At 46.0% G+C, this 24,721-nt stretch overlaps 2 long non-coding RNA genes and 1 pseudogene across 3 annotated transcripts in view; 1 reads left to right on the top strand and 2 right to left on the bottom strand.

Annotated features, from left to right (window-relative positions):
* Window positions 1–9,152: 9,152 nt before the first annotated feature.
* On the bottom strand, window positions 9,153–9,694 carry LOC100683636 (annotated as a pseudogene).
* An 8,722-nt stretch (window positions 9,695–18,416) lies between these two features.
* LOC111095339 lies at window positions 18,417–22,635 on the bottom strand. Of its 2 annotated transcripts, none has more exons than XR_005356274.1 (3): window positions 22,494–22,635; window positions 21,938–22,028; window positions 18,417–18,476 (listed from the first exon to the last, which is right to left on the bottom strand). It is a non-coding gene; the product is annotated as an uncharacterized LOC111095339 (long non-coding RNA). The 2 variants fall into 2 exon arrangements; XR_005356275.1 differs by lacking the exon at window positions 18,417–18,476 and adding an exon at window positions 18,483–19,117.
* A 746-nt stretch (window positions 22,636–23,381) lies between these two features.
* LOC111095048 overlaps window positions 23,382–24,721 on the top strand; it is a 71,778-nt gene continuing 70,438 nt past the window's right edge. The window contains exon 1 of the long non-coding RNA XR_005356546.1: window positions 23,382–23,528. This is a non-coding gene — a long non-coding RNA (uncharacterized LOC111095048). The remainder of the gene's footprint in view (window positions 23,529–24,721) is intronic.

Raw genomic sequence — 24,721 nt, 5'->3', positions numbered from 1 at the left:
CCCCTAACCTCTGCCTCTCCCCTGAGAGAAAGGAGAACAGGTAAGCTGCCTTCCAGCGCTTGCACTCCTCAGGGCCCCTTTCAGCACTTTGTGTTCTCCGGGGGGCGGTGGGGGGCAGGAGGAGAATGTTCAGCAGGGGCACAGCCTAGGGCCAGCGGGTCAGCCAGAGGCCCAGTCGTGAGAGGGGGAGGCGGGGGGCCGGGCTCCTTCGCCCCCTGGGCCCTGCTCAGGGGAGAGAGGCTGCCCCCATTGGTAGGGCTTGGACCCTGAGGTGGGTGGCTGGGGGCTCCCGATGGCACAGAGAGGTGTCCACGTGGAGACTGTCGCCCTGCACGGCCTCTTGGGCTGCAGCCTGCAGCTGGCCTTAGCCACTCGCCCTGAGCCGCCAGCTGGCTGCAACTGCTGCACGAGGCACGGAGGAAGCAGGGGCTCCCCTAAGAAACGGGGGGAGACAGGCCCAGGCCTGTCCCCGGGGCCTTGTGGACCCCAGTCCTCCGTTGCACGCAGCTGCCCTGCGGGCTGTTCTCCGGGCTGGACGGCCCCACCCGCGCTCACTAGCAGCCGGGGCCTTGGCCCTCTAAGGGGCTGTGTTCTGTCCAGAGCAGCTTGGAGACGTTGGCTTTTTTACTTTTTTTTTTTTTTTTTAAAGATTTTATTTATCTATTCATGGGAGACACGCACAGAGAGAGGCAGAGACACAGGCCGAGGAAGAAGCAGGTCCCACGCAGGGAGCCCGATGCGGAACTCCATCCCGGGACCCGGGGTCACGCCCGGGGCTGAAGGCAGGTGCTCCACCGCTGAGCCCCCCGGGGATCCCCTTGGGGACGTTTTCTGTGTGGCTCCTTGTAACCGGCACCGGCTGGGGGCCAGTGGCCTCCTGGGGGTGATGTCAGGGAAGGCGAGAGGGCGGTAGAGGTCAAAGGGAGACGGGCGCGGGCGTCAAGGGTGCCTCTAGGCCTGCGAGCCCCGGGAGCCGCAGGGCGCGGGCCCCCAGCCCCCTGGGAAAGGCCTAGAACCTCGGGCCGCAGCAGCTCCCTCCCGGGCCCACAGGGTGGCTCGTGGGGGAGGCTTGCCCCGGGGATGTTCTGGGGGGTGAAAGGTGGCCGAGGCTCTGGCCGTCCGGGAGACCCAGGCGAGCCAGGCCCGGCCCGGGACGAGGAGGCGGGCGCGGCCCGAGGGCAGGACAGCGCCTGGGCCTCTGCGGGATTAGATGCCTCACAGGCACCTAGGAAAGCCTTTTCCAGTCTGGAATCACTCCCAACTCCCAGAAGCGTTGCCGGGTGGTGGAGTCGCACACGCCCCTCACCCAGTGTCCCCGACGCCGGCGACCCACTGCCTGGCTGCAATGACCAGAACCAGCTGGGCCGGCTGCTGACCACCCCGCGGGGCTGCTCGCATTTTGTGGGGTTCCCCCAACGCCTCTTTCCGGCCGTCAGGAACCCTCCTGCCTTTAGCCGTGATGCTTCCTTCACCTCCTCTCATCCTGACGTCTCTTTAGTTTTCCTCTTTCATGATCTTGACACTCCGAGAGCACCTACTCGTCGGGTGTTTGGTTTTTACTGTCCTTCAGTTTGGGTTTTTCTAGTATTTTATCACGTACGGTTAGATGAGGTTATGGATTTTGGGCCAAAAGCCACAGAAGTGAAGACGCTCTTCTCAGAGCATTTTCTCAGGAGCCACGTGAGGTCAATATGGCCTCATCCACCTTCACGACCGGGTTAAAGCGCTGTCTGCTGGATTTTTCCAATATAATGTTTCTTTTTTCCCCCTTTTCAATTAATAAATCTCTTGGGGTGCCCGGGTGGCTCAGATGGTTGAGCATCTATCTGCCTTTGGCTCAGCTCGTGATTCCGGGGTCCTGGGATCGAGCCCCACATGGGTCTTCCCCCTCAGCAGGGGAGCCTGCTTCTCCCTCTCTCTCTGCCTCTCCCTCAAATAAATAAAACATTAAAAATGAAAATAAATAAATAAATAAATAAATAAATAAATAAATAAATAAATATCTTGGAGAGGCTTGTCAGTGGGTCAGTCCATTAAGCACCGACTCTTGGTTTCGGCTCAGGCCATGATGTCAGGGTGGTGAGATCCAGGCCTGTGGGGGGCTCCATGCTCAGCTGGAGTCTGCTTGAGGTTCTCTCTCTTTCCCTCTCCCTCCATTCCTGCCCCCAATTGCACCGCCCCCTCCCCAAGTACATAAATAAATGAATAAGATCCTTGGGATCCCTGGGTGGTGCAGCGGTTTGGCGCCTGCCTTTGGCCCAGGGCGCGATCCTGGAGACCCGGGATCGAATCCCACATTGGGCTCCCGGTGCATGGAGCCTGCTTCTCCCTCTGCCTCTGTCTCTGCGCCTCTCTCTCTCTCTGTGACTATCATAAATAATAAGGAAAAAATATTGTAAAAAAAATAAAAATAAAAGAATAAGATCTTTAAAAATATATCTTGGAGAGAAATTTTTTTTTAAAGATTTTATTTATTTATTCATGACAGACCCAGAGAAAGAGAGAGAGAGGCAGAGACAGAAGCAGAGGGAGAAGCAGGCTCCATGCAAGGAGCCTGACTTGGGACTGGATCCCCGGTCTCCAGGATCAGGCCCTGGGCTGAAGGCGGCACTAAACCACTGAGCCACCCAGGCTGCCAACTCCCACCCCTTTTTTTAAAAAAAAGATTTTATTTATTTATTCAAGAGAGAAATTCTTTGACACGATCCTATTTCTCATTATATTTACCCACTAAGTTTAGCATCCGTTGATGGTCCTTGCCTGCCCTGTTGTCGCTGTGCTCTTGGCCTAATGGTGATTTGCTATGTCCCCCAGTCGCACGGTTGATTTCCAGTACGTGTGAGGCTGCGGGGGAGACTAAGGGCAAGAGAGGGCTGGTCGAGGTGCAGTTCTTTCCTGCACAGCGGTACACGGGGGTGGATTTCCTTCTGACCTTAGGGGGATCGTAATGTCCATGAGCATTCTTGGGCCGGTATGTAGGAGGATGGAGATTCAGAGGGAGATACTAGACTTCCTGCTAATAAGTCAGTTGGGGAACCGAATCATTAAGTTAGAAAAATATTAACCATATTTTTACATGATTTTATAGAGCAGTTTATTCCAGTTAATTAAATTTAATCTGGAATACAATGATCCCTTTAAATGTGTAGATTTAGGCATGCCTCCACTTTTTGAAAGTTAAAGAAAATTGTGTTCCACAGGGTTCATTTTTTAATTTATGCCAATTATTTACATTTAGCTTTCTTTCTTTCTTTCTTTCTTTCTTTCTTTCTTTCTTTCTTTTTTTTTAGAAGTCAAGGGAATCTTTTGCAAACTATCATACCTTATTTATTTTATTTTTTTAAGATTTTGTTTATTTATTCATAGAGACACAGAGAGAGAGAGGCAGAGGGAGAAATAGGCCCCATACAGGAAGCCCGACGTGGGACTCGATCCCTGGTCCCCAGGATCACACCCCAGGCTGCAGGCGGTGATAAACCGCTGCACCACCCGGGATGCCCTACATTTAGCTTTCTATCGTCTTTCTTTTTTATCTACTATCTTCTTTCCCCCCTACACTATCTTTCTCCTTTTGTCTTTGTCCTCTGCTTTGTGTGGATATCTTAAATGCGTCTCAATGCTATCGGTCCACTTTTCTATAGGGTAATATTTGATCCTAATGAATTTTGGGTCTTGCAATGATATCATTTTCCTCCTCAAGTATTTCACTCTATTTTTATTTCATTCTTTCACATCAGATTTTCTCTGACATTATTAAACATTGTTTTCTAAACTTTTTTCTTCTATTTGTTGGAATATATATCTTCCAGAGTATGCTCTTTGGATGCCAGTGTTCCCTTCCTTTCTTCCTTTTGCTATACTTTGCATACTGCCTCACTTTGCATCATTAAAGATCATCTCTTTTATTCTCAACTTTGAATCAGAATAGTTTATCCAGGATTATGATTTGCCCCCTCTCCCCAACGCTACATATGGCTTCTTGTTGACTTCTTTTCCTATTCCCCTGGGCAGTATTGGAGTCTTCACTTAGAGCTAGAAGACTTGATATGTTGGCTTGTATTTTCTGATCAATTATGCAGCTATGTGAGATGGGTGGGGAGGAAGCAACATCTAGGGGCAACTGTATTCAGGGAAATTTATCTCTGCTCTCTCTTTCCTCATAATTCTCTTGAAAAGTCTGCACCCACGGCTGGCTGAGTTGGGATAGTGATTTTCCTTTTTTTTTTTTTTTTTTTAAGATTTTATTTATTTATTCATGAGAGGCGCAGAGAGAGAGGCAGAGACACAGGTAGAGGGAGATGCAGGCTCCCTGCGGGGAACCTGTTGCAGGACTTGATCCCTGGGCTCAACCCCTGAGTCACCCAGGCATCCCGGAATAGTGATATTTCCTAACCAATTATGGCTTTCAATGTTTTGCTCTTCTCTTCAGGATGAGCGAAACACTTTGGTGAACAGTTACAATATTTTTTTGTTTCATGCATGAGTGTGTGTGTGTGGCTGTACCTATATCCCCGCGCTTATCTATCTTTACTTGACACTATCACTCAAGATCAAGATAGTGGTCCCTGAGAATTATTCCTGTCTCTGTCCCACTTTGTGGAGCACCTGGGGCGGGGGGGGAAGCCTCTCTTGCTTAGTTTCTGTTCTAGCTTCTGTCTTGGAGTGTTGGCTAGAGGACTTCAAAAAATATATTCCATATCTTTCTCCTGGTATGCTACTGTTGTCAGTTCTGGTATTTCTTTTTTTAAAAGATTTTATTTATTTATTCATAAGAGAGAGAGGCAGAGACATAGGCAGAGGCCGAAGCAGGCCCCCTGCAGCAAGCCAGATGCGGGACTCGATCCTGGGACCCCGGGGTCACACCCTGAGCTGAAGGCAAATACTCAACCACTGAGCCACCCAGGCGTCCCAGTTTTGGTATTTCTGAATTGGACAGCATGAAAGAAGTGGGTTTTGTTGTTGTTTTTGTTTTGTTTTACAGTATCTTACTATCTTACTCTACCGTCATCTTTCTAGAAAGGAAATTCTCTTTGACTTTTGGTATTTATTTACTGTACTCTAAATTGAATGATTTTTCATTGATGCCTCACGAAGTTTGCAATTAAGATCATATATGTTCCAACTGTTCAGTATTGAGGATATTATTTTTATACTTTGCTTTTATTTGTTGTTGGGCTTTTTTGTTTCAAATTCTTTTAAATTCATTTATGGGAGAAACCTCCAGCAAAATCCCCATATAGTTCCAAAAGAATCGATATGCTTTTTGTAGCATGGAAAGCAGGCTTTGCCTCTCCTACCAATGAAATAAGATATATCTCATTGTCATTTGTTTTGTGCTTTTGGAATTCAAAATATACGACTTAAGTTGTAACAAATCTCTTCTTACTTTCATAATCTTCTATATGTTTTACCTAAAAACAACCTTTGAAGTTCATAAAATATGAAAGTACTCCCTTAAAAGTTTTTGTTTCTACTATAATTTTTTTAAGTAACAGAGGGCTTTGAAACACAAATGAATTCCCAGATGTAGTCATATGTGATGAAGTTATATGATCACCAGATGTCAGTCTTGCTCCATGCCATATTTCAACCAGTGCCTAGAAAAGCTAACTGCAATGCTGGTTTTCAAGTGGTGAAATATTTTTATCAGCAGGGAAGCCTTATATCCTCTAATTAAACAATAAGACATAAAAGGGAGTTCATTTTGATAGTAGAAAAACAAAACAAAACAAAAAAATCCTCTCTATTGACTTTAATTATCACAAGAAAGAGGTAATTCTTTAAAACACCTGTCACTTAAGGAATGAAGAAATTATTGCATGGAGCTTAGCTTGCTGCTAATTATATACTGGCTTTATTAAATTGACATATACAACAGTTGCTTCATAGTTTTAATTCGAGCCAGCACAATTATGGTGCAAATTTAAAGTGTCATTTTCTCCTCAGTTTTGGAAGAACTGATTAAGTACAAACTAGAAATTATTGTAAATGTCTTGAATTTTCCTGTTCAGAAAATAGTGAGTGTTAATTTTTTTGGAGATCATTCTTTTCAATGGTAGGTAAGATGACGTAATTTCATAAATACTACACCAAAGTTATCTTGAGGATTTGCACGTTTCAAAAAAAATGTAATGTCAGTAGATACTGCATTTCAATTATAATTCCTGACATTTATTGTGTACTCACTGGATACCAGGCACTATTCAAAGCACTTTTTATGTTTTAACTCATTTGATTCTCTCAGTAAACCTATGAGCTCCATACTCACCATTTTTTTCTTTGTTATTTATTTATTTATTTATTTATTTAAAAACATTTGTTTTTTCTTTTTTTTTTTTTTTTTTTATTTTTAATTTTTTATTTATTTATGATAGTCACAGAGAGAGAAAGAGAGGCAGAGACACAGGCAGAGAGAGAAGCAGGCTCCATGCACCGGGAGCCCGATGTGGGATTCGATCCCGGGTCTCCGGAATCGCGCCCTGGGCCAAAGGCAGGCGCCAAACCGCTGCGCCACCCAGGGATCCCAACATTTGTTTTTTCAAGAGAGACACAGACTGAGAGAGAGAGGCAGAGTTGGAACACACTGAGTCTCAGAAAATTTCCACAAACTACTCAAGATCTGATGTTTCCACTCATGAAGTCTGGTTTTGGGACCTACTGCTGTGCCATCCGGTGAACTTTCATACACCAGTCAACTTCCAAAAATGTGTAGAAGTTGGCCTCTTCCTGCAGATCCGTCCCGGGTCTGAGCAGTGGTGCCCCTCGTGATGGCGAGCCTGCCTGGGTGGCACAGCCCAGCAGCCAGCGAGAAGTGTTCTCAATCCAGGAACGGGCCCCTTATCACACTCAGTAGTACTGGCGTAGGTGTAAGCACTTCCTGAGGCCAGTTGTGCTTCACGTGGAGGCCCGTCTGCTGGAGAAGATAGTTGGACCAAGCAGAGCCCTCCTCCTGGGGTTCCAACGGGAGTTCAAGGTCCTGCTCCAGAAGATAGACCCCAACTCCGAGGGCAAGGTTCAAATCCTCATCGTGGGGAGGCGCTGGTATCCAAAGTGTGCCCAAAGGCTGATTCACACTTGGCCGTTAAGCCCCGAGGGAAACACTATGGAGGCACAATGAGGCTCAGCCTGGAACCCAGGAAGTCTTTTGAAAGAGAGAATGTCCATTCCAGTGATTTCCTCTCCACCGCAGTGATGAGCAGCCTGGATGAAGCCATGCAGCCCCTGGAAATAGGCCAGGACACTGTCCAGGAACCTCTTACCAAGGCAGTGTAATTTTTGTCATTGGGACCTCAGTGCAGGGCATGGGTTCGGGTCAGGAGCCTTACCCTCCGAGGCCCAGTCTGAACTCTGCCTTTGCTCCAGTGGCCAAGGAGAAACCAGCATTGTCAGGGTTCTACCCACCTTTCTCCTTCGTAGATAGTTGTTTCAAATCAAATGTGAGTTAAAATAAAAAAATAGGGATCCCTGGGTGGCTCAGCGGTTTGGCGCCTGCCTTTGGCCCAGGGCGTGATCCTGGAGTCCCGGGATGGAGTCCCACATTGGGCTCCTGTCATGGAGCCTGCTTCTCCCTCCTCCTGTGTCTCTGTCTGTCTCTCTCTATGTCTATCATAAATAAATAAAATCTTTAAAAAAATAAACTTGAAATAACATAGCTATATACATTGATATAGACTAGGATTGTCAAGAAAGGCAATCCTGCTTTTGCATGCTTCATGATGGGAAAAGGCTAAGAATTAATAAATGGCTGCTTCTGCTTTTCCATAGCGTTTTGTATGAGTTGGTGTGTGGCTGGGATCTTTAATGTTCCAGGGAGCATTTGTCCAGAAGGAAGAACTTTTTTTTTTTTAAAGATTTTATTTATTTATTCATGAGAGATGCAGAGAGAGAGGCCGAGAAGCAGGGTCCATGCAGGGAGCCTGATGCGGGACTCGAACCCAAGTCTCCAGGATCATGCCCTGGGCTGAAGGCGGTGCTAAACCGCTGAGCCACCCAGGCTGCCCCAGAAGGAAGAACTTTATTGCTGTTTATACTTTCCCTAATACTAATTTTGTTTTTGTTTTTGTTTTTTTAATTTTTTTAAAATTTTTATTTATTTATGATAGTCACAGAGAGAGAGAGAGGCGCAGAGACAGAGGCAGAGGGAGAAGCAGGCTCCATGCACCGGGAGCCCAATGTGGGATTCGATCCCGGGTCTCCAGGATCGCGCCCTGGGCCAAAGGCAGGCGCCAAACCGCTGCGCCACCCAGGGATCCCCCTAATACTAATTTTGAAAAAAAAAAATGTTTCATTGATATTAAACAAGCTTTATAAACCCCCCCCCCAAAAAAAAAATTCGTAGAGGTTAAGCTACCACAGAATATTCGGTAGTTGGTTATTTTATTTTATTTTATTTTATTTTTTAAAAAAGATTTTATTTATTTATTCATTCATGAAAGACACACAGAGAGAGGCAGAGACACAGGCAGAGGGAGAAGCAGGCTCCATGCCGGGAGCCTGATATGGGACTCGATCCCAGGCCTCCAGGATCTCGCCCTGGGCCAAAGGCAGGTGCTAAACCGCTGAGCCACCCAGGGATCCCTTTTTCTTTTCTTTTCTTTTTTTTTTTTTAAGATTTTATTTAAAAAAAAAGATTTTATTTATTTAGTTGGTCATTTTAGAGTGGTTTTTAAGTGTGTTACAAGTCAGAAAGCTAGATTCCTCAGCTTACAGGCTAGGTTATTTTTGTGTCCGTCAGTCTTGCCTACTCACTTTCAGAGTCTCATGCTCGAGTGGAGAAGAAACTTAAACACTGTTCAACAGCTAGAAGAAAAAATATATATGTAAAATATTAGTTCTTAAAACTATTAATACTTCCAGGTTGATACCAAAGAGAGTCAATGATGTTGTTGTTGTTGTTGTTTTGGAAAAAAAAGTATCTTTATTATAAGGAAAATACACAGCAAAACAGAGCTGGAAAGTGGTGTGGGTAGAAGATCTAGAAAAAAATCACAAAACAAGCAGCTCAGTTACCAAACAAGCTGTTTAGACATGGCTTCCTGCTGTAAAGGAGAGTGATTTAGCTCTTATCTTTCCCACCTTTCCTGATTCAAAAAAATCTGCTCTTAGGTCTGGGCCCTGGGACCCCCATTTTCCAATCTGTTCTCTTCCTGGAGTTTGGGAAAGGTAATATAGTTCTCAGGCTTTCAAGATACAGAAGACAATACGGAGAAGGGAAGGATGTTCTAGCCCTTGGGTCCAGTGTTACCCCAGCCCTATCCCTCAGTATTTGTTGATGCCAAAGAGATGAACCCTGTGGAATTGGAGTAATTTAGGCAGCCGTACACTAAGCAATGAGGCTGTGTTGCTGAGGAAGTGAGCAGCATCATACTTGGTGTAGAAGCTGGCCAGGAGGTAGAGTACAATAGGAGAGATGCTGAGGAATTTGCAGGAAGAGGTAAATTGGAGCCCGTAGTCCATCTGTTCCCAGCGTGTCAGTAGCCGAGCCCTTCCTTGGTCAGGGGTCTCAAAGGGTGTCCCTTTCACAAATTATGGGTGACATTGCTCAGGGTCCAGACAACGGTATGCTGAAGAAGGGGATGCTGGGTAGAACCACATGCAGCAGTCCTACCAAGATGATGTAGGCCAGCCAGATGCCCCAGCTATCCATCACTCAAGTGTTGGGGTTTACTTCGCAGTATGCCACCCCCACATTCATCCTGCGGCTTCCCCAGCGGGTCCGACTCGAGGTGCCCAATGATGCTGTAATAGAGATATATGGGAGCTGAAGGGAGCCACATTTGTGGTCAACACAGGGTAATATATAAACTTGTCAGATCTATTTGTCGTACACCTGAAACGAATGCAACATTGTGGGTCAACTATACCCAAAATTTTTTTTAATTTTTATTTATTTATGATAGTCACACAGAGAGAGAGAGAGAGGCAGAGACATAGGCAGAGGGAGAAGCCGGCTCCATGCACGGGGAGCCCGATGTGGGACTCGATCCCGGGTCTCCAGGATCGCGCCCTGGGCCAAAGGCAGGCGCTAAACCTCTGCGCCACCCAGGGATCCCTATACCCAAATTAAAAAGAAAAAAGATGCTGACTGGGATAAGGTGGTAGATCTAATTTGACCCCTTACCTAAACCATGTTAAAACTATAGACAGGGTATGTTTTAAAGAATCAAAAACTCAATGTAGAGACAGCTTGGTAGGAGAAAACAGCAACAAAATTTCGTAGGATGGAAAGCAGGTGGTTGAGAGCCAACTGTTAGCCTGGAAGGTTGAGAACAAATACAATCTGTGATTTACTCTAGAGCCTTGAAAAAGTTCAGGAACTATTCGTTCCAGGTAGGTTTGGAATTGGATGCAAGGTGTGTCCACTTGTGAGGGTGTCTGTGTTGGAGTCATGCTATCATTAAAGGTATGGGTGGATGCTGTTAGATTTAAAAATGTCCTTGTAAAAAAAAAATGTCCTTGTCTTAGGACACCTGGGTGGCTCAGTTGGTTAAGCATTTGCCTTCAGCTTGGGTCATGATCTCAGGGTCCTGGGATTAAGCCCCACGTTGGGCTCTCTGCTCAGCAGGGGGTCTGCTTCTCCTTCTCCCTCTGTTTTTCCTCCTCTCTCTCAATTTATTTAATTAAAAAAATCTTTTTAAATAAAAATGTCCTCCTCTCTGTGGCTCTGGGCCATTGCCCATTGTCCATCTAGGGAGAAGACTAGAGGTTTATTTCTGGAGAGTGTAAAAGAGGATCTCTGCACAGGGAGTGAGGGGAAAGGGCATCTTCAGCACAGTTGAGGGAACATGGCTACAAAGCCAAGAACAGGGCGGAATGTATATCTACACAGATATACCTAATGTTGAATGCAGAACCCTCTGGACACCATCCCTTACTTGGTCTCCAGAATAGTCGGACAGACTCTCATTCTCTAGTCAGGGTCTGAAGATTCTTGGAACTCTGACCAGGCAAAAAGGAAATACCTACATATATCAGCACCAGGGCTTTCCTAGCAAATGACTCGTCCAGATAAACTTAAAGAGAAGCCCAATGATAAGTCTCCTTCACATGCCCAGGGCTTCCGAATGAGCTTTTTAGTTCCCTATCAAGGGCAGACAGCCAAGGATTTCCAGGTATCTGAGGAAAGCTAACAAAGAAAACGAGGACAAAACCAAACAGAAAACAGCAACTTGGAGGACCTAGAATCTCCCCAGGTAGAAGAAAACTTAAAAAACAAAACTAAACCCAAACCCAAACGACCTTTAATATTCTCAGAAAGACAAAATGTTGTAACTCTGAAACAAGAAGAGGGTGCTAAGAAATTTATAAAGAATAACAACAACAACAAAAAAGATTTGGAAATTATAAACATTATAGCAGTGGGGAAAAAACTCAATAGAACATTAGAAGATAGGGCAGCCCTGATGGCCCAGTGGCTTGGCGCCGCCTTCGGCCCGGGGCGTGATCCTGGAGACCCAGGATCGAGTCCCACATCAGGCTCCCTGAGTGGAGCCTGCTTCTCTCTCTCCCTCTGCCTATGTCTCTGCCTCTCTCTCTCTTTCTCTGTGTCTGTCATGAATAAATAAATAAAATCTTAAAAAAAAAAAGAACATTAGAAGATGAAATCGAGGCAATGTTCCTGAAAGCAGAGCAAATATAATATATAGAGATGGAAAATAGAAGGAAAAAAAAAAAAAAGACAAGAAGGTTAGAGGAATCGTCCAGGGAATCCAATGTCCAAATAACAGGAATTTCAACAAGAGAAAACAGAGAGAAATGAATCATTCAAAAATCTCCTGATTGAGGGGACCCAAGAAGCATCCAGGACGACGGCAGAGACAGACAGACAAACAGGCCTGAAGGGCAGCGAGAAGATTGGCTAAACGTCCGAATGTGGTGTTCACTGTGAGGCATCTGGTCAACGGGCTAACTGGCACCCAGCTGACTTTCTCTGCCGGAGGGGCTGCACCCAGGTTCAGCTTCCCACAGGACCAGTGACTTCTTGTCCCCAGGAAAAGGAGGGGCTATCCCTTTCCTCGGACACCATCATCTCCAAGTGCAAGCAGCTAGTGTTCACACCCCATTCCTACAAAAGCTGGTACCCTCCGCACCCAGCCAGACTATGTAGTCCCTTCCCTTGACTCTAGGCTTGCCCAAGAGACTTGCTTGACTAATGGAATGCAGGGGGCATTTGATGTCCAAGGCTAAATCCTAAGAAGCCTTGCCACGTTCACCCAGGTCTTTTGGAACACTTGCTTGTGGAGTCCCGCTGCCTGCTGGAGAGAAGCTCAAGCGACCCTGTGACAGGAGCTGCTCCCCTGAAAATGCAGCTAGCCGTCTACACAGCAGTGAGGACCAACTTGCTGGTAAGTGAGCTAACCTGGAAGTTGAATGGCCAGGCTCAGTTTAACCACCCAAGGAAAGCTGTAGGAAGCAGAAGTGGGCTGTACCTACCAAGTCCTGCCCAAACCACAGGTTCATGGGCAAAGAAATAACTGGTGTTGTTTTTTTCCTTTTAATCTGCTAATATGCTGAACTTCGTTAGTAGATTTTCTGATATTGAACCGTTATGTTCCTATGTTCTTGGAATATACCCTTTTCTGTGTTGATGTACTCCCACCATTTGGACCCTGTACTGAGTATCATCATCACTTATGGAGAAAAAAAGAAATTTACCAAACAATTTAATAATGTAAAAAAAAATGCATGGAAAATGTTTCACTTGTTTCAGATAATCTCAGACATAAGGGTAACATCATTAAGTAGGGCAGCCCCGGGGGCTCAGCGGTTTAGCGCCGCCTTCAGCCCGGGGTGGGATCCTGGAGACCCGGGATCGAGTCCCATGTCGGGCTCCCGGCATGGAGCCTGCTTCTCCCTCTGCCTGTGTCTCTGCTTTTCTCTCTGTGTGTCTCTCATGAATAAATACATAAAATCTTAAAAAAAAAAAAAAAGAAGAAGAAGAAGAACATCATTAAGTAGTCCGGAGCGATTCCTAGCTGGCAACATTGAAAAATACAGTTTGCTTTATTTTACATAATTAGAATTTTCTTTAATTTGGAATACTTACTCCAAATGAGCTGGTTTCTTCTCTATTTTTCAGTTATTTTGAAGGTTGTGTTTGAAGTTCAGTTCTTCCATTTGTCTTTTCTTGTGATTCAATTTAGGGACTTGATTAATGGTATTCTATTTAGAAAACAACTGAGGCTTCACTAATCTGAAATAATCCGAGGTGGGACTCCATCTCTCTTGCTATGTCTCTCTCTCTCCGTCTTATCCCACTGAACATTTCTTTTAATGAATGTAATCAACTGTTTGTGTAAAAAGGGAGAAACACAATGAGCCTTGAAAGTCTTTTGAAAATGAAAAATAAGAAAAAATAAAAGTAACAAGGCAGACTAGAGGCTTGGAGCTGCTCTAGTTTGAAAAATTTATCAAGTAAGGGGTGCCTGGGTGGCTCAGTCAGTTGAGCATCTGACTCTTGATTTCAGCTCAGGTCTTGATCTCGGGGTTGTGAGTTCAAGCCCCACATTGAGCTCTAGTGTGGAGCCTACTTAAAAAAAAAAACAAAACTATCAAGTGAAAAGATGTTTTCCTGCTTTTCAAAGATAATAATATTTAGGAGAGAACCTTCTACTCACACCCTACTCTCCAACTCCTACCCCAGCTACACACACACACACACACACACACACACTCACACTCACTCCCTTATATGTCCCACCCTCTTTAGGGTGATGCTCTTTTAACCAATCCCCACCCCCAAAGCATTCTTTCTAAGACAGAACTGATGGACCCTCCCCTTCCTCTACCACCCTATCATCAGCATCCTTAAGAAACTTACTTTCCAGGAAAAAAGGGGAGAGAGAGAGAGAGAGAGAGAGAGAGAGAGGAGCAGCCTTAGCAAATTCTCTTTGAGTACATTTCCATTTCTAAGACTTTTTGATAAGAATTTTCTCTCTTTTTTTAAAAGATTTTATTTATTTATTCATGAGACACAGAGACAGAGAGAGGCAGAGACCCAGGCAGAGGGAGAAGCAGGCTCCACGCAGGGAGCCCGATGTGGGACTCGATCCTGGGACTCCAGGATCAGGCCCTGGGCTGAAGGCAGGCGCTAAACCGCTGAGCCACCTGGGCTGCCCAGAATTTTCTCTAGAAGATGGCTTGCTTGGAAAATTTACTGAAGTCCCAAATAGTGAGGGACCAGCATTTATTGCCAGAAGTGACACTAGCAGAGAGTAGAGTTCCCAGCTGGGAAGCTGTCATTATGTAAATGTACCCTTGTGACAGCCCTTGGAGGAGGACAAATGACTTGTCAGTGACTTCTTAATCAGCTTGTCTCTTGCAATAATAATCTAATCACTGGTCACCTAATTAAAAATGAAAGAAATTAGTGCCTTTCCAAACACTAAGCTTCTGGAATCTCAGGTTACAGACTGTCATTAAGCAGAGAGCTGTCAGCTATTTGCATGTCACTCTACAGAGAGGCAGGATTCTGTGAGGTGCCTCATGCTCATGCTCATGTCTGTGATTTGATTACTCTTGCCATCATTCATTTAATGCATTGATCTGGATGATTTGCTACTCTGGGGCCCTCATTCATGATTTCCACTGCTAGTATTTATTGCGGTCTTACTGTATGCTAAGGGATATATCCTGGGGGTATAAAGAACAGGAAACTGTTCCAGCATTATGGTATATGTGCTGCCGAAGCGAGCACTGTTCCAGCATTTTGGAATATATCACTGTAGGGGAAACAGATCTAAAAATATTTAACTATGATGTAATGGTCAAGCCGTGGTAGAGGTAACAAATATGCATGCATATTGCAAAGCACGGAAGAGGCGAAATGGTGGCCCATTGGAACCAGTCCACAGAATCTGAGATCCTTTTTTTTGTGGGGTGGGCATATGCTCCTCAATTTACCGAAAATTCTACCACACCCTATTCTTTTAAACTTAGTCTGCTTCTTTCATTTGTGTTATATGCCTGGTCCTTGTTAAACTCTTGAGCTTGAGATCTTGGTAGAGAGATAGATTCGACAAACAGACACCTGCTGTGAGATGCTATATTATAATTGATTTAAGTACTGTTCTTTTAAATGAGTTTCAAAGAACATTTTCATAGTGGGTTAAAAAGTTCTTAATTACACTCCTCAGGTATGGAAAAAAAAATACCTCACTAGCCACCTGTGCTGCATAGCAGGGAAAATAAATTGTAAACTTGTCAGTCAATAGCATTTAAGAGTATCTGTTTCTATTTTAATGCTTTCTGAGGCTATCCATTCTCTTTGGGCTTAGTGCTTAGTCTTTCACTTCTCTTCCTTCTTACCTGCTTCTCTTCAGGTGATGTTAGGTGTTTGGGGGCTTTCTTGACTCTGCGATGGTCTGGAGAAAAGCATCCTCAGAGCCATTGCCGGTCTTGCTGCCAAGTGGCTACCTGGCTGCCCCAGACCAGTGCCCGTGGAAGGGAAGCTCATCTTTAGCCTGTTGTGAGTTATTTGGACATAGGTGCCACTGCTGAGTTCACAGTCACAATCTTTTTTTGCCCTTGGATCCAACATTTCCATTCACGGTGGCCTCCTTCTGATCTCATCTTTTGCTCAGGTATACCCAGCCCTCTTAGCACTTTTAGGCTACATTTGGGCACTGAAAACTTTTGGGATCCACTGAAATCCATGAACAGATTGTTGTTTTAATTGTACTGGGATCAAAGAATATAGTTTATGTGACATCAGTCCTTTGAAATTTGCTGGAACCAGCTCCAAGATGTTATTCGTGATCAATTTTAATAAATATTGCATGTGAGGTTGAGAAGAATATGCTTTTCTCTTTTTTTTCTTTTAAAGATTTTATTTATTTGTTTGAGAGAGAGAGAAAGAGAGGCCACAAGTTGGGGGGAGAGACCAAGGGAGAGGGACAAGCAGGTTCCCCAGTGAGTGTGGGCTGGATCCCAGGACCCGGAGATCATGACTTGAGCCAAAGTCAAATACTTAACTGACTGAGCCATCCAGGTGCCCCAGGATATGCTTTTCTAATGATAGAGTGTATATTAGTTTCTTATTCATATGGAACAAATTAACAAAATCTTAGAGGCTTAAAATGACATCCGTTTTTATTACCTCACAGTTTCTGTAAGTCAGAAGTCTGGGCATGGGTTCTCTGCTCAGGGTATCACAAGACTGAGATCGAAGCATCTAACAGTGTTCTCATTTGCACCTTAGGGTCCTCCAAACTTATTCGGACTGTTGGTAGTATTCAATTCCTTGTCATTATAGAACTGAGGTCCTCATATTTTGACTAGCTGCTGGCCTGGGGTCCTAGGGCTCCTACAGCCCCCTCTGGTTCTAGCCATGTGGTCCTTTTACACATGGCAAGTTACTTTTTAAATTTAATTTAATTTAAATTTTTTTAAATAAGGAAATGTATATATTTTTTAATTTTTTAAATTTATTTATGATAGTCACAGAGAGAGAGAGAGAGAGAGAGAGAGAGAGGCAGAGACATAGGCAGAGGGAGAAGCAGGCTCCATGCACCGGGAGCCCGACGTGGGATTCAATCCCGGGTCTCCAGGATTGCGCCCTGGGCCAAAGGCAGGCGCCAAACCGCTGCGCCACCCAGGGATCCCTACTTTTTAAATTTTAATTTATTTTTTATTTATTTTTAAAGATTTTATTTATTTATTCATGAGAGACAGAGAGAGAGAGAGAGAGAGAGAGAGAGAGAGGCAGACACAGGCAGAGGGAGAAGCAGGCTCCATGTAGGGAGCCCGACGTGGGACTTGATCCGGGGTCTCCAGGACCACGTCCTGGGGCAAAGGCAGGCGCTAAACCACTGCACCACCCAGGGATCCCAAGTTACTTTTTTTTAAAGCCAGAAGGAGAATCTCTCTCCAATCTGAAAAGATGGGGTCCTATGTAATGTCATATAATCAAGGAAGTAACAGTCTTATCACATCCATGGGCCCTATGCAAGCTAACGGGGAGGGGATTTTACAGGGCATGCACATCAAGGGGTGGGAATCTTGGGGACCACCTCGGATTCTTACTACTAAACAGTAAAAGGGTCTTTATATGTTGATTAAATCCAGCTTTTTAACTGTGCATTCAAATCTCCTTTATGCTTATTTTTCTGTCTGCGTGAGCTAATCACTAATGCAGTTGCGGTGATTATAGATTTATCTGTTTCTTCTTATAGTTCCATCTGTTCCATTTTTTTGTTTTATATATTTTGAGAACATTTTATCAGGTGTATACAGCTTAGAATTCTATTGACTTTCTTTAACTCTAACAATGGCTTTTGTCTTAAAACCTATATTTTTGATATTAATATAGAAATGCAGACTTTCATATTGTTAGTATATACCATATATATGCATGTATACATATATATACACATATAAATACACACATACACACATTCAATTTTCAGCCACCATGTACCTTATATTTTTGGTGTGTGTCGATTATTTCTTGGTCCTTAACATGCTGCTCCTAAATTTAATAGCTTAGTAGCTCAACTACTTGATTTGACCATTTTTCTGTGGGTCAGCAATGTGTGTTGGACTCAGGCAGTTTTTCTGCAGGTCTTCCATGGAATTATTCATGTGGTTGCAAGTCCCTTGACAATTTGACTGGCACTAGATGGTTCAAGATGTCCATATAGGTCTGGCAGTTATTGTTGGCTTTCGACTGAGCCACTCTCTCCACATAGTTTCTGATCTTCAAGAAGGATGCCTGGGTTTCTTCATGTGGTGTTGGCATGTGAAAACTGAGAGCAGAAGTTGAAAGGTTCCTTGAGGACCAGGCTTGGAAATTCACAGGTTACTTCTCTCCTGTTCTCAATGTATTCAGCGAATCCCTAGGAACAGTCAGAGGCTCTGGCCTTGGTGTGAAACTTTTAAGGGTCCAGGGGCATGACGGCCAATAATTTTTTTCATGGCAGTTTCTCTGAGAGGGAACAATGATCAGTGCTCCTCCATGGCTACGACATAGATATGGCTTAATTCAATGATTAAAAATGTTTCAGACTTTTGCTATCAGTGAGAATCCTTGTTATTGACTTCTATTTTGAGTTTTCAATGCTTGTGATTTCCTCTCACATGTATCATTTGAAAGATTCAAAATAAGAAAGAAGATGTACCTATTGAGTAGGGATTCACCTTTAAAAAACCAATTGTTTTAATCATTAATCAATTCATTCACACAGAAAATATGAATGTTTCCTGATTTTTGGAGAAATTCAAGTTCACCTTTCTTCTAAATAACTTGCTCCAAATGACTATCGTTAAAACAATGGAATTCTATAGTGAAGATTTTAGTTTAAAGATGTATTTATTTATTCATAAGAGACATAAACTGAGAGAGAGAGAGAGGCAGAGACATAGGCAGAGGGAGAAGCAGGCTCCTCGCAGGGCACCCAGATGAGGGGCTCGATCCTGGATCCCGGGATCACAACCTCGGCCGAAGGTAGGCACCCAACTGCTGAGCCACCCAGGCATCCCTGTAGTGAAGATTTTAAAAGACATTAAAAGAGCAATTACTTCTATCCAACTCTATTTTTCAGCCCTGAGGCTGAAATATTCATTCTGATTCTCTTCCTTCTGCAACACAGTCCATTGCTCTCAATATATGTCTGTCTTTCTTCAATTTTTGGCCGGGCATCTGGCTGCCACTAACGAAGACTAGTCGTAGTTGTATAACTAAGTTCTGGAAAGGGTGAAAGTGATAAATATGACTTTCAGAAGTGACTGTAAAGAGAAGATAAATACTTATCTCTTTCTCCTTTCTTCTTTCCTTTTGGCTTAAACAAGAGAATCAGAGCTGCGGCAGACATCTGAATCAAGTGATAGCTGCAGGATGAGGTTGACAGAGCAGCAAGGTAGAGAAGCCTAATTCTATCACTCCAAGTCTAGATCATAGATCTGAACAGTTTGATGAGAGAAAAATAAAATTCTATCATGCTTAAGCCATTGTTATTTTAGGGGCTCTGTCACTGATTGCTAAAGTGAATCCTAAGCAGTTCTTTTTTACGTGCTTGCTTTCGCTCACCATTTTATCCCCAACATCTGCTACAGGATGTGATGGAGCTGAACTTTGAAAGACAGTCATCCGGCAGGATAAACATGATGGGCTTTCCCTAGCCTGGGAAGGGGGATGTAAAAATATGAATCCCAACTGAGGACAAAAAGCATCCCTGGCACAAAACATGCAGTCAATAAATATTTGTTGAATGAATTAATGAATATAATAGGCAGTTGTCATATTTTTTAATCAAATATTATACTTGTCTAGATCATTTTCCTATAGCAGTTAGTCAACTCCTACTGATCTCTCAAGATTCAGCTTAACTGTGGCTTATCTGTTAAACCTCCCCAGCTGCTCCTGGCATTGGGGGCGTCTGCCTCCCTAAGTATGTCTGCAACCGTTATACCTATTTCTGCTATCATTTTATCATATTGGAACTTGAGAGGAGTGCCCATGACTTCTCACTTTTGGGTCCTTACTACTCAACATGATGGCTGGAAGAATGGAGGGGAAGCAAGGAAGCAATTCTTCCAAACATATGGACTTTCCTTTGAACATTTACTTCCTTTGCAACCTAGGAACTGCATCTTTCTCTCTCTCTCTAGAGGATGCATTTTTTTTTTTTTAATTTTTTTTTATTTATTTGTGATAGTCACACACAGAGAGAGAGAGAGGCAGAGACACAGGCAGAGGGAGAAGCAGGCTCCATGCACCGGGAGCCTGACGTGGGATTCGATCCCGGGTCTCCAGGATCGCGCCCTGGGCCAAAGGCAGGCGCCAAACCGCTGCGCCACCCAGGGATCCCTAGAGGATGCATTTAATGCAGCCTCTAGAGAGAGAGAGAGAGAGAGAGTTTTATTTTAAGGAATTGGCTTATGAAATTGTGGGTGTGGAAGTCTGAAATCTGTGGGATAGACTGGCAGGCTGGAGACCCTGGGATTCCGTTGATGCTACAGTCTCACGTCTCAAGGCAACCCACTAGCAGAATTCCTTCTTCCTCCAAGACTTCACTCTTTCTTTTATGGCCTTCAACTCATTGGATGGGACTTATTACAGAGAGTATCCTGCTCTACTCAAAGTCTATTGATTTAAACACGAATCACACCTGAAGATTACTTCCATAACAACATCTAGATGGGTGCTTGACAAAAAACTAGGGTACCATGGCCTAGCCAATTTTTTAAAAAGATTTATTTATTTATTCATTTATGATAGACACAGAGAAAGAGAGACGCAGAGACACAGGCAGAGGGAGAAGCAGGCTCTATGCAGGGAGCCCGACGTGGGACTCGATCCCGGGACTCCAGGATCGCGCCCTGGGCCAAAAGCAGGCGCCAAACCGCTGAGCCACCCAGGGATCCCCTGGCCTAGCCAATTTAACACATAAAATTAACCATCAGAGGAAACGTAAAGAGAAGTGAGTTTATTTAATAATTTTAAGTTCAAGTAGTACTATTTAGATGAACTTTGCCAGGAAAATTGCATTTATTATTCAGTATTATAGCAGGTCACCATGAAGCCAGAAAAAAATATTGATTATGACAAATGAGAGGTCCCATAGAAAACAATTGGAGATAAAATCAGATGTTTGATAATTTCAAATTCATTATTACCGCCTACATAAAGTTTACTCTCACAGAGCATTTGCTATGTAATAGAATTAAGCTAAGCTCATGTGAACCAAGAGTTGTGGAAGAAAAACAAAAAGAATGTGCACATCAGGAATTTCACTGAAGGTTATAAGATTTTTACAATTATTAATCAAGGATTTGAAAACTGGACGCCTGTGGGGTTCAGTGATAGAGTGGTTGCCTTCAACCCAAGGCGTGACCCCAGGGTCCTGGGATTGAGTTCCACATCGGGCTCCCCTCAGAGAGCCTGCTTTCTCCCTCTGTCTGTGTGTCTCTCATGGATAAATAAAATCTTAAAAAAAAAAAAAAAAAAGAATTAAAAAAAAAGAATCTGAAAACTTTGAAGATAATACTTCTTTGCCCAGGAAAAGAAGTCCTATTCATAGTCCAGATGAAAACTATATAAAGAGGAGGAAAGGAGGAAGCGATCCCTAGAATGTGTTGATCTAGATTAATGGTTGCAGTGTGCAATGCTGTAAATTTAACTTTTCTTGCTGTTTGTGCACTAAATGGTACTCAACTGGCCCAAAAGAATTAATGCAACTGCTAAAAGCAGGCCAACTAATTTATAGCCAATAGCTTATATACCAGGAAAACTGGATCAATAAGTAATGTTGTATTTATTTCCAAGAAACCTAGCAATATTTTTCTCATTGAGAAGTGAACAGGGATGAAGTCAGTCATGAAGTGTTTTTTTCTGAGGATGGAATGAGCATAGGGAAACACTTCTCTCTGAGGAAAGTATATAAAGCAGCGACCAGCAAGGCAAGGAGGAAGAGAAGGAAAATGCACGTGGCAGGAAAAACCTGCTAGATCTTTCTCAGTTTGACAGAGAATGTGAAGAATTTGGGTCAAAATTAAGGCCAAGGGGCACCTGGGAGGCTCAGTTGGTTACCATCTGCCTAGCCTCTCAGGTCGTGATCCCAGGGTCCAGCCACTGAGCCCCAGGTCAGGCTCCCTGCTCAGCGGGGACCCTGCCTCTCCCTCTGCCTCTGCTCCCCGCCTCTCTAAAATTAATAAGGGGGATCCCTGGGTGGCTCAGTGGGTTAGGTGTCTGCCTTCAGCCCAGGGCATGATCTTGGAGACCCGGGATCGAGTCCCACTTCGGGCTCCCTGCGTGGAGCCTGCTTCTCCCTCTGCCTGTGTCTCTGCCTCTCTCTCTCTCCCTCTGTGTGTCTGTCTGCGGTAAATATGTAAAATCTTTTTTAAAAAAATTAATACATAAAATGTTTAAAAATATTAAAGCCAACACCCAGAAAGAAAGACCAGTCCTCTGTGACATTATCATTACTAGAATCCCATTCACCTTCTCTTTAATGCATTCAGGTATCAATCTTCTATTTCTTCAGCTGTAGTTCAGGGAGCTCACAGCAGGCCGGAGTCGGATGGGAACCAGTCTACAAGCAGCCCAGCCTGGTCTACACAGTTCATGCCCAGCCCAGGTCCGTAGCCTTCTCTGGAGGCCCTACACAGTTCCCTCTACGGGCTGATGGGTCCTTAAGTTTCTCCGCTGGGGGTGTTTGAGGGGACGAGGGGGTGGAGGGGGGCTGGGGGGCATATGCTCAGAGAGGTGTTAACACCTGTGATGGGCCCTAACCAGTGATACCCAGAACACAGCTGATAAATGCCCCAGTCTCTGAACACTGGAGGACCGAGGTCCAGTTTGCTCCCAGGGGTCACCCGCTCACTGACACTCTCCTCCCTCCCCCCGGGGTTTCGGGGTCACCTCCCCATCACTAAATCTTCGGCTCTGGGGGATGAACCGCCCCAAGCCATGAGGGAGTAAGTGAGGCCGGCGTGGTCTTCCCGCGGAACCTCCCCCTTGGCAGAGGAGGCAATAAACAAATCACGGGAATAAATACCCAGAAACTGTGTTCCGGTGATCTCAGCAGCAAGGTGACCAGCAGGGCCCGGGGGGCAGGGCGGGGCCTCGTCCGGACCCGGGGATCCCCGTCCCCGAGGTCCCCGTGCCGCCCTGGAGCCTCCCCTGGTTGCGGGGGTTCCCCCTCCCGTGGCGCCCCGTTCCTGGGGGGCCGTTGGGCACCGGCCCAGGCGGGGCGCAGGGCTGCGGGGCTGCGGGGCTGCAGGGCTGCGGGGCTGCAGGGCCGGGCCTCCCGCTCCGACCCGGTCACCCCAGGACCTTGGGGCGGCCTTCGCTGCAGCTGGGCCCGGGCCTCTCCCGCCCCCTGTGGGCCGCTCGGGGCGACGGGGACACACGGGCGGGGCCTCCCGTCCGGCCCTCGGGTCCCGCCAGCACAGGAGGCTCAGCACAGCTCGCTCGCCGCCCCCACGTGCGCAGACACGACGGCCGTGCCCGGGTCGGGGGTAAACGCATCATTTCAGAACGAAAAGCCTGCCTTCTTTCTTTTAATTAGTTAATGGGAGACACGGAAAGAGGCGGAGGCCCAGGCAGAGGGAGGAGCAGCTCCCTGCGGGGAGCCCGACGCGGGACTCCATCCCGGGACCCCGGGGGCACGCCCTGGGCCGCCCAGGCGGCCCCGGACTCGATTTCTTTATGAACGCCAACCCGCGCTGCAGAGCCGCGGAGCCGCGGAGCCGGACGGCGGGGCGCGGACCCGCCCTCCTGCACCCGCCGCGCCGCGCCCCTCCGCCGCGTCCCTGCCGCCTGCCCGGCCGCGCCCTGCAGCCACGCCCCCGCCGCCCCTCGGCCCCGCCCCAGCCCCGGCTTCCGGTCCGCACGTGGGGCTCGGCTCGTCCCCGCTTCCGGCTTCCGGTCCGCACGTGGCGCTCGGCTTGTTCCGGGGTGAGGGGCGGCCGCCGGTCAGGGCGGCGGTGTCAGCAGCGTGGCCGCGGGGCTCCGTGTCCCGAAGGCGGCCCGCCCAGGTCCCCAGGGGCTGACCCCCGAGCTGACCTCGCGGAGAACAGTTTGAGCGCAGGTACGGTCCTGGGCCCGCGGTTGGGAGGTGCGCAGGGCTGGGGGGCACGTCGGGGCCAAGAAGTGTTCGCTGGCGATTGTGGCCTTTAACGAAAAAGGAGGAAAAACACCCAGGAATGGGAAATGCTGGAATCCACAAGCTAAAGGAATTTTAAAATTATTTCATTTTGTTATTTTATTTATTTATTCATAGGAGACAGAGAGGTAGCGACACAGGCAGAGGGAGAAGCAGGCTCCACGCAGGAGCCCGTCGGGACTCGAACCCAGGACCCGGGGTCACGCCCTGAGCCGGAGGCAGGCGCTCACCGCTGAGCCACCCGGGCTGCCGGAGAAAGTGTAGCGTCAGCCTGCCTGGCTGAGCCACTACAGTCCGTCCTTTCTTTTTTCTTTCCTTTTTTTTTTTTTTTTTTTTTAAGATTTTATTTATTTATTTATTCATGAGTGAGAGAGAGAGGCAGAGACACAGGCAGAGGGAGAAGCAGGCTCCATGGAGGGAGCCCGACATGGGACTCGATCTGGGGTCTCCAGGATCGTGCCCTGGGCTGAAGGGGCGCTAAACCGCTGAGCCACCCGGGCTGCCCCAGTCTGTCCTTTCTTTGCATAGTTTTGTTAATGCATGAATTTCAGTTGCTGTGGTTTAGTTAAATTTAAATACCAGGCCCTGCAGGACACAGTCTGGGTTTCAGTTACCGTGTGAGTAACTGCGCAGAGGACACGAGTTGCTGCTGGCCCTTCAGACCACAGGTCTTTGTGTAAGTAATGGATACACAGCACGGCCAGTGACCCATCCCATCGCTTCTTTCAAAATCTGCTGGCGATTGGTCGGTGTATGTAGTACATCTGTTAACTCCATGCACCCGCAGGCAGTAAAGCACGTAATTATGTGGCTTCCGTGTCTCCCACGGGATTAAACCCCTGCGACGCCTTGGAAAACCGGATGATGGAAGAGAGAGTCGGCCAGCGAAGCTGAAAGAGCAGCAAAGAAACAACGTGGCGGTGCTGAAAGTGAAATTCAAGCAGAATTTCTAGAAGAAATGAGCGGCCAGGGGAACGCTGACATTGCTGCCAGTGAGAGATGCTACAGGTGCAGCCAAGGGATTGAGTGAGGCTGCGCACGCCTAAGTGGGGAAAGTGCTGGCCATGGGAAGAAGGAAGATACCCGGAGGAAGTGACCCCTGCAAACACTCCAGACAC

The sequence above is a fragment of the Canis lupus genome, chromosome 3 (genome assembly GCF_011100685.1).
Source record: "Canis lupus familiaris isolate Mischka breed German Shepherd chromosome 3, alternate assembly UU_Cfam_GSD_1.0, whole genome shotgun sequence".
In the NCBI taxonomy this organism is placed as follows: Eukaryota; Metazoa; Chordata; class Mammalia; order Carnivora; family Canidae; genus Canis; species Canis lupus.
The sequence above is the reverse complement of the archived record's forward strand: the minus strand, read 5'-3'. Positions and strand labels throughout refer to the sequence as shown.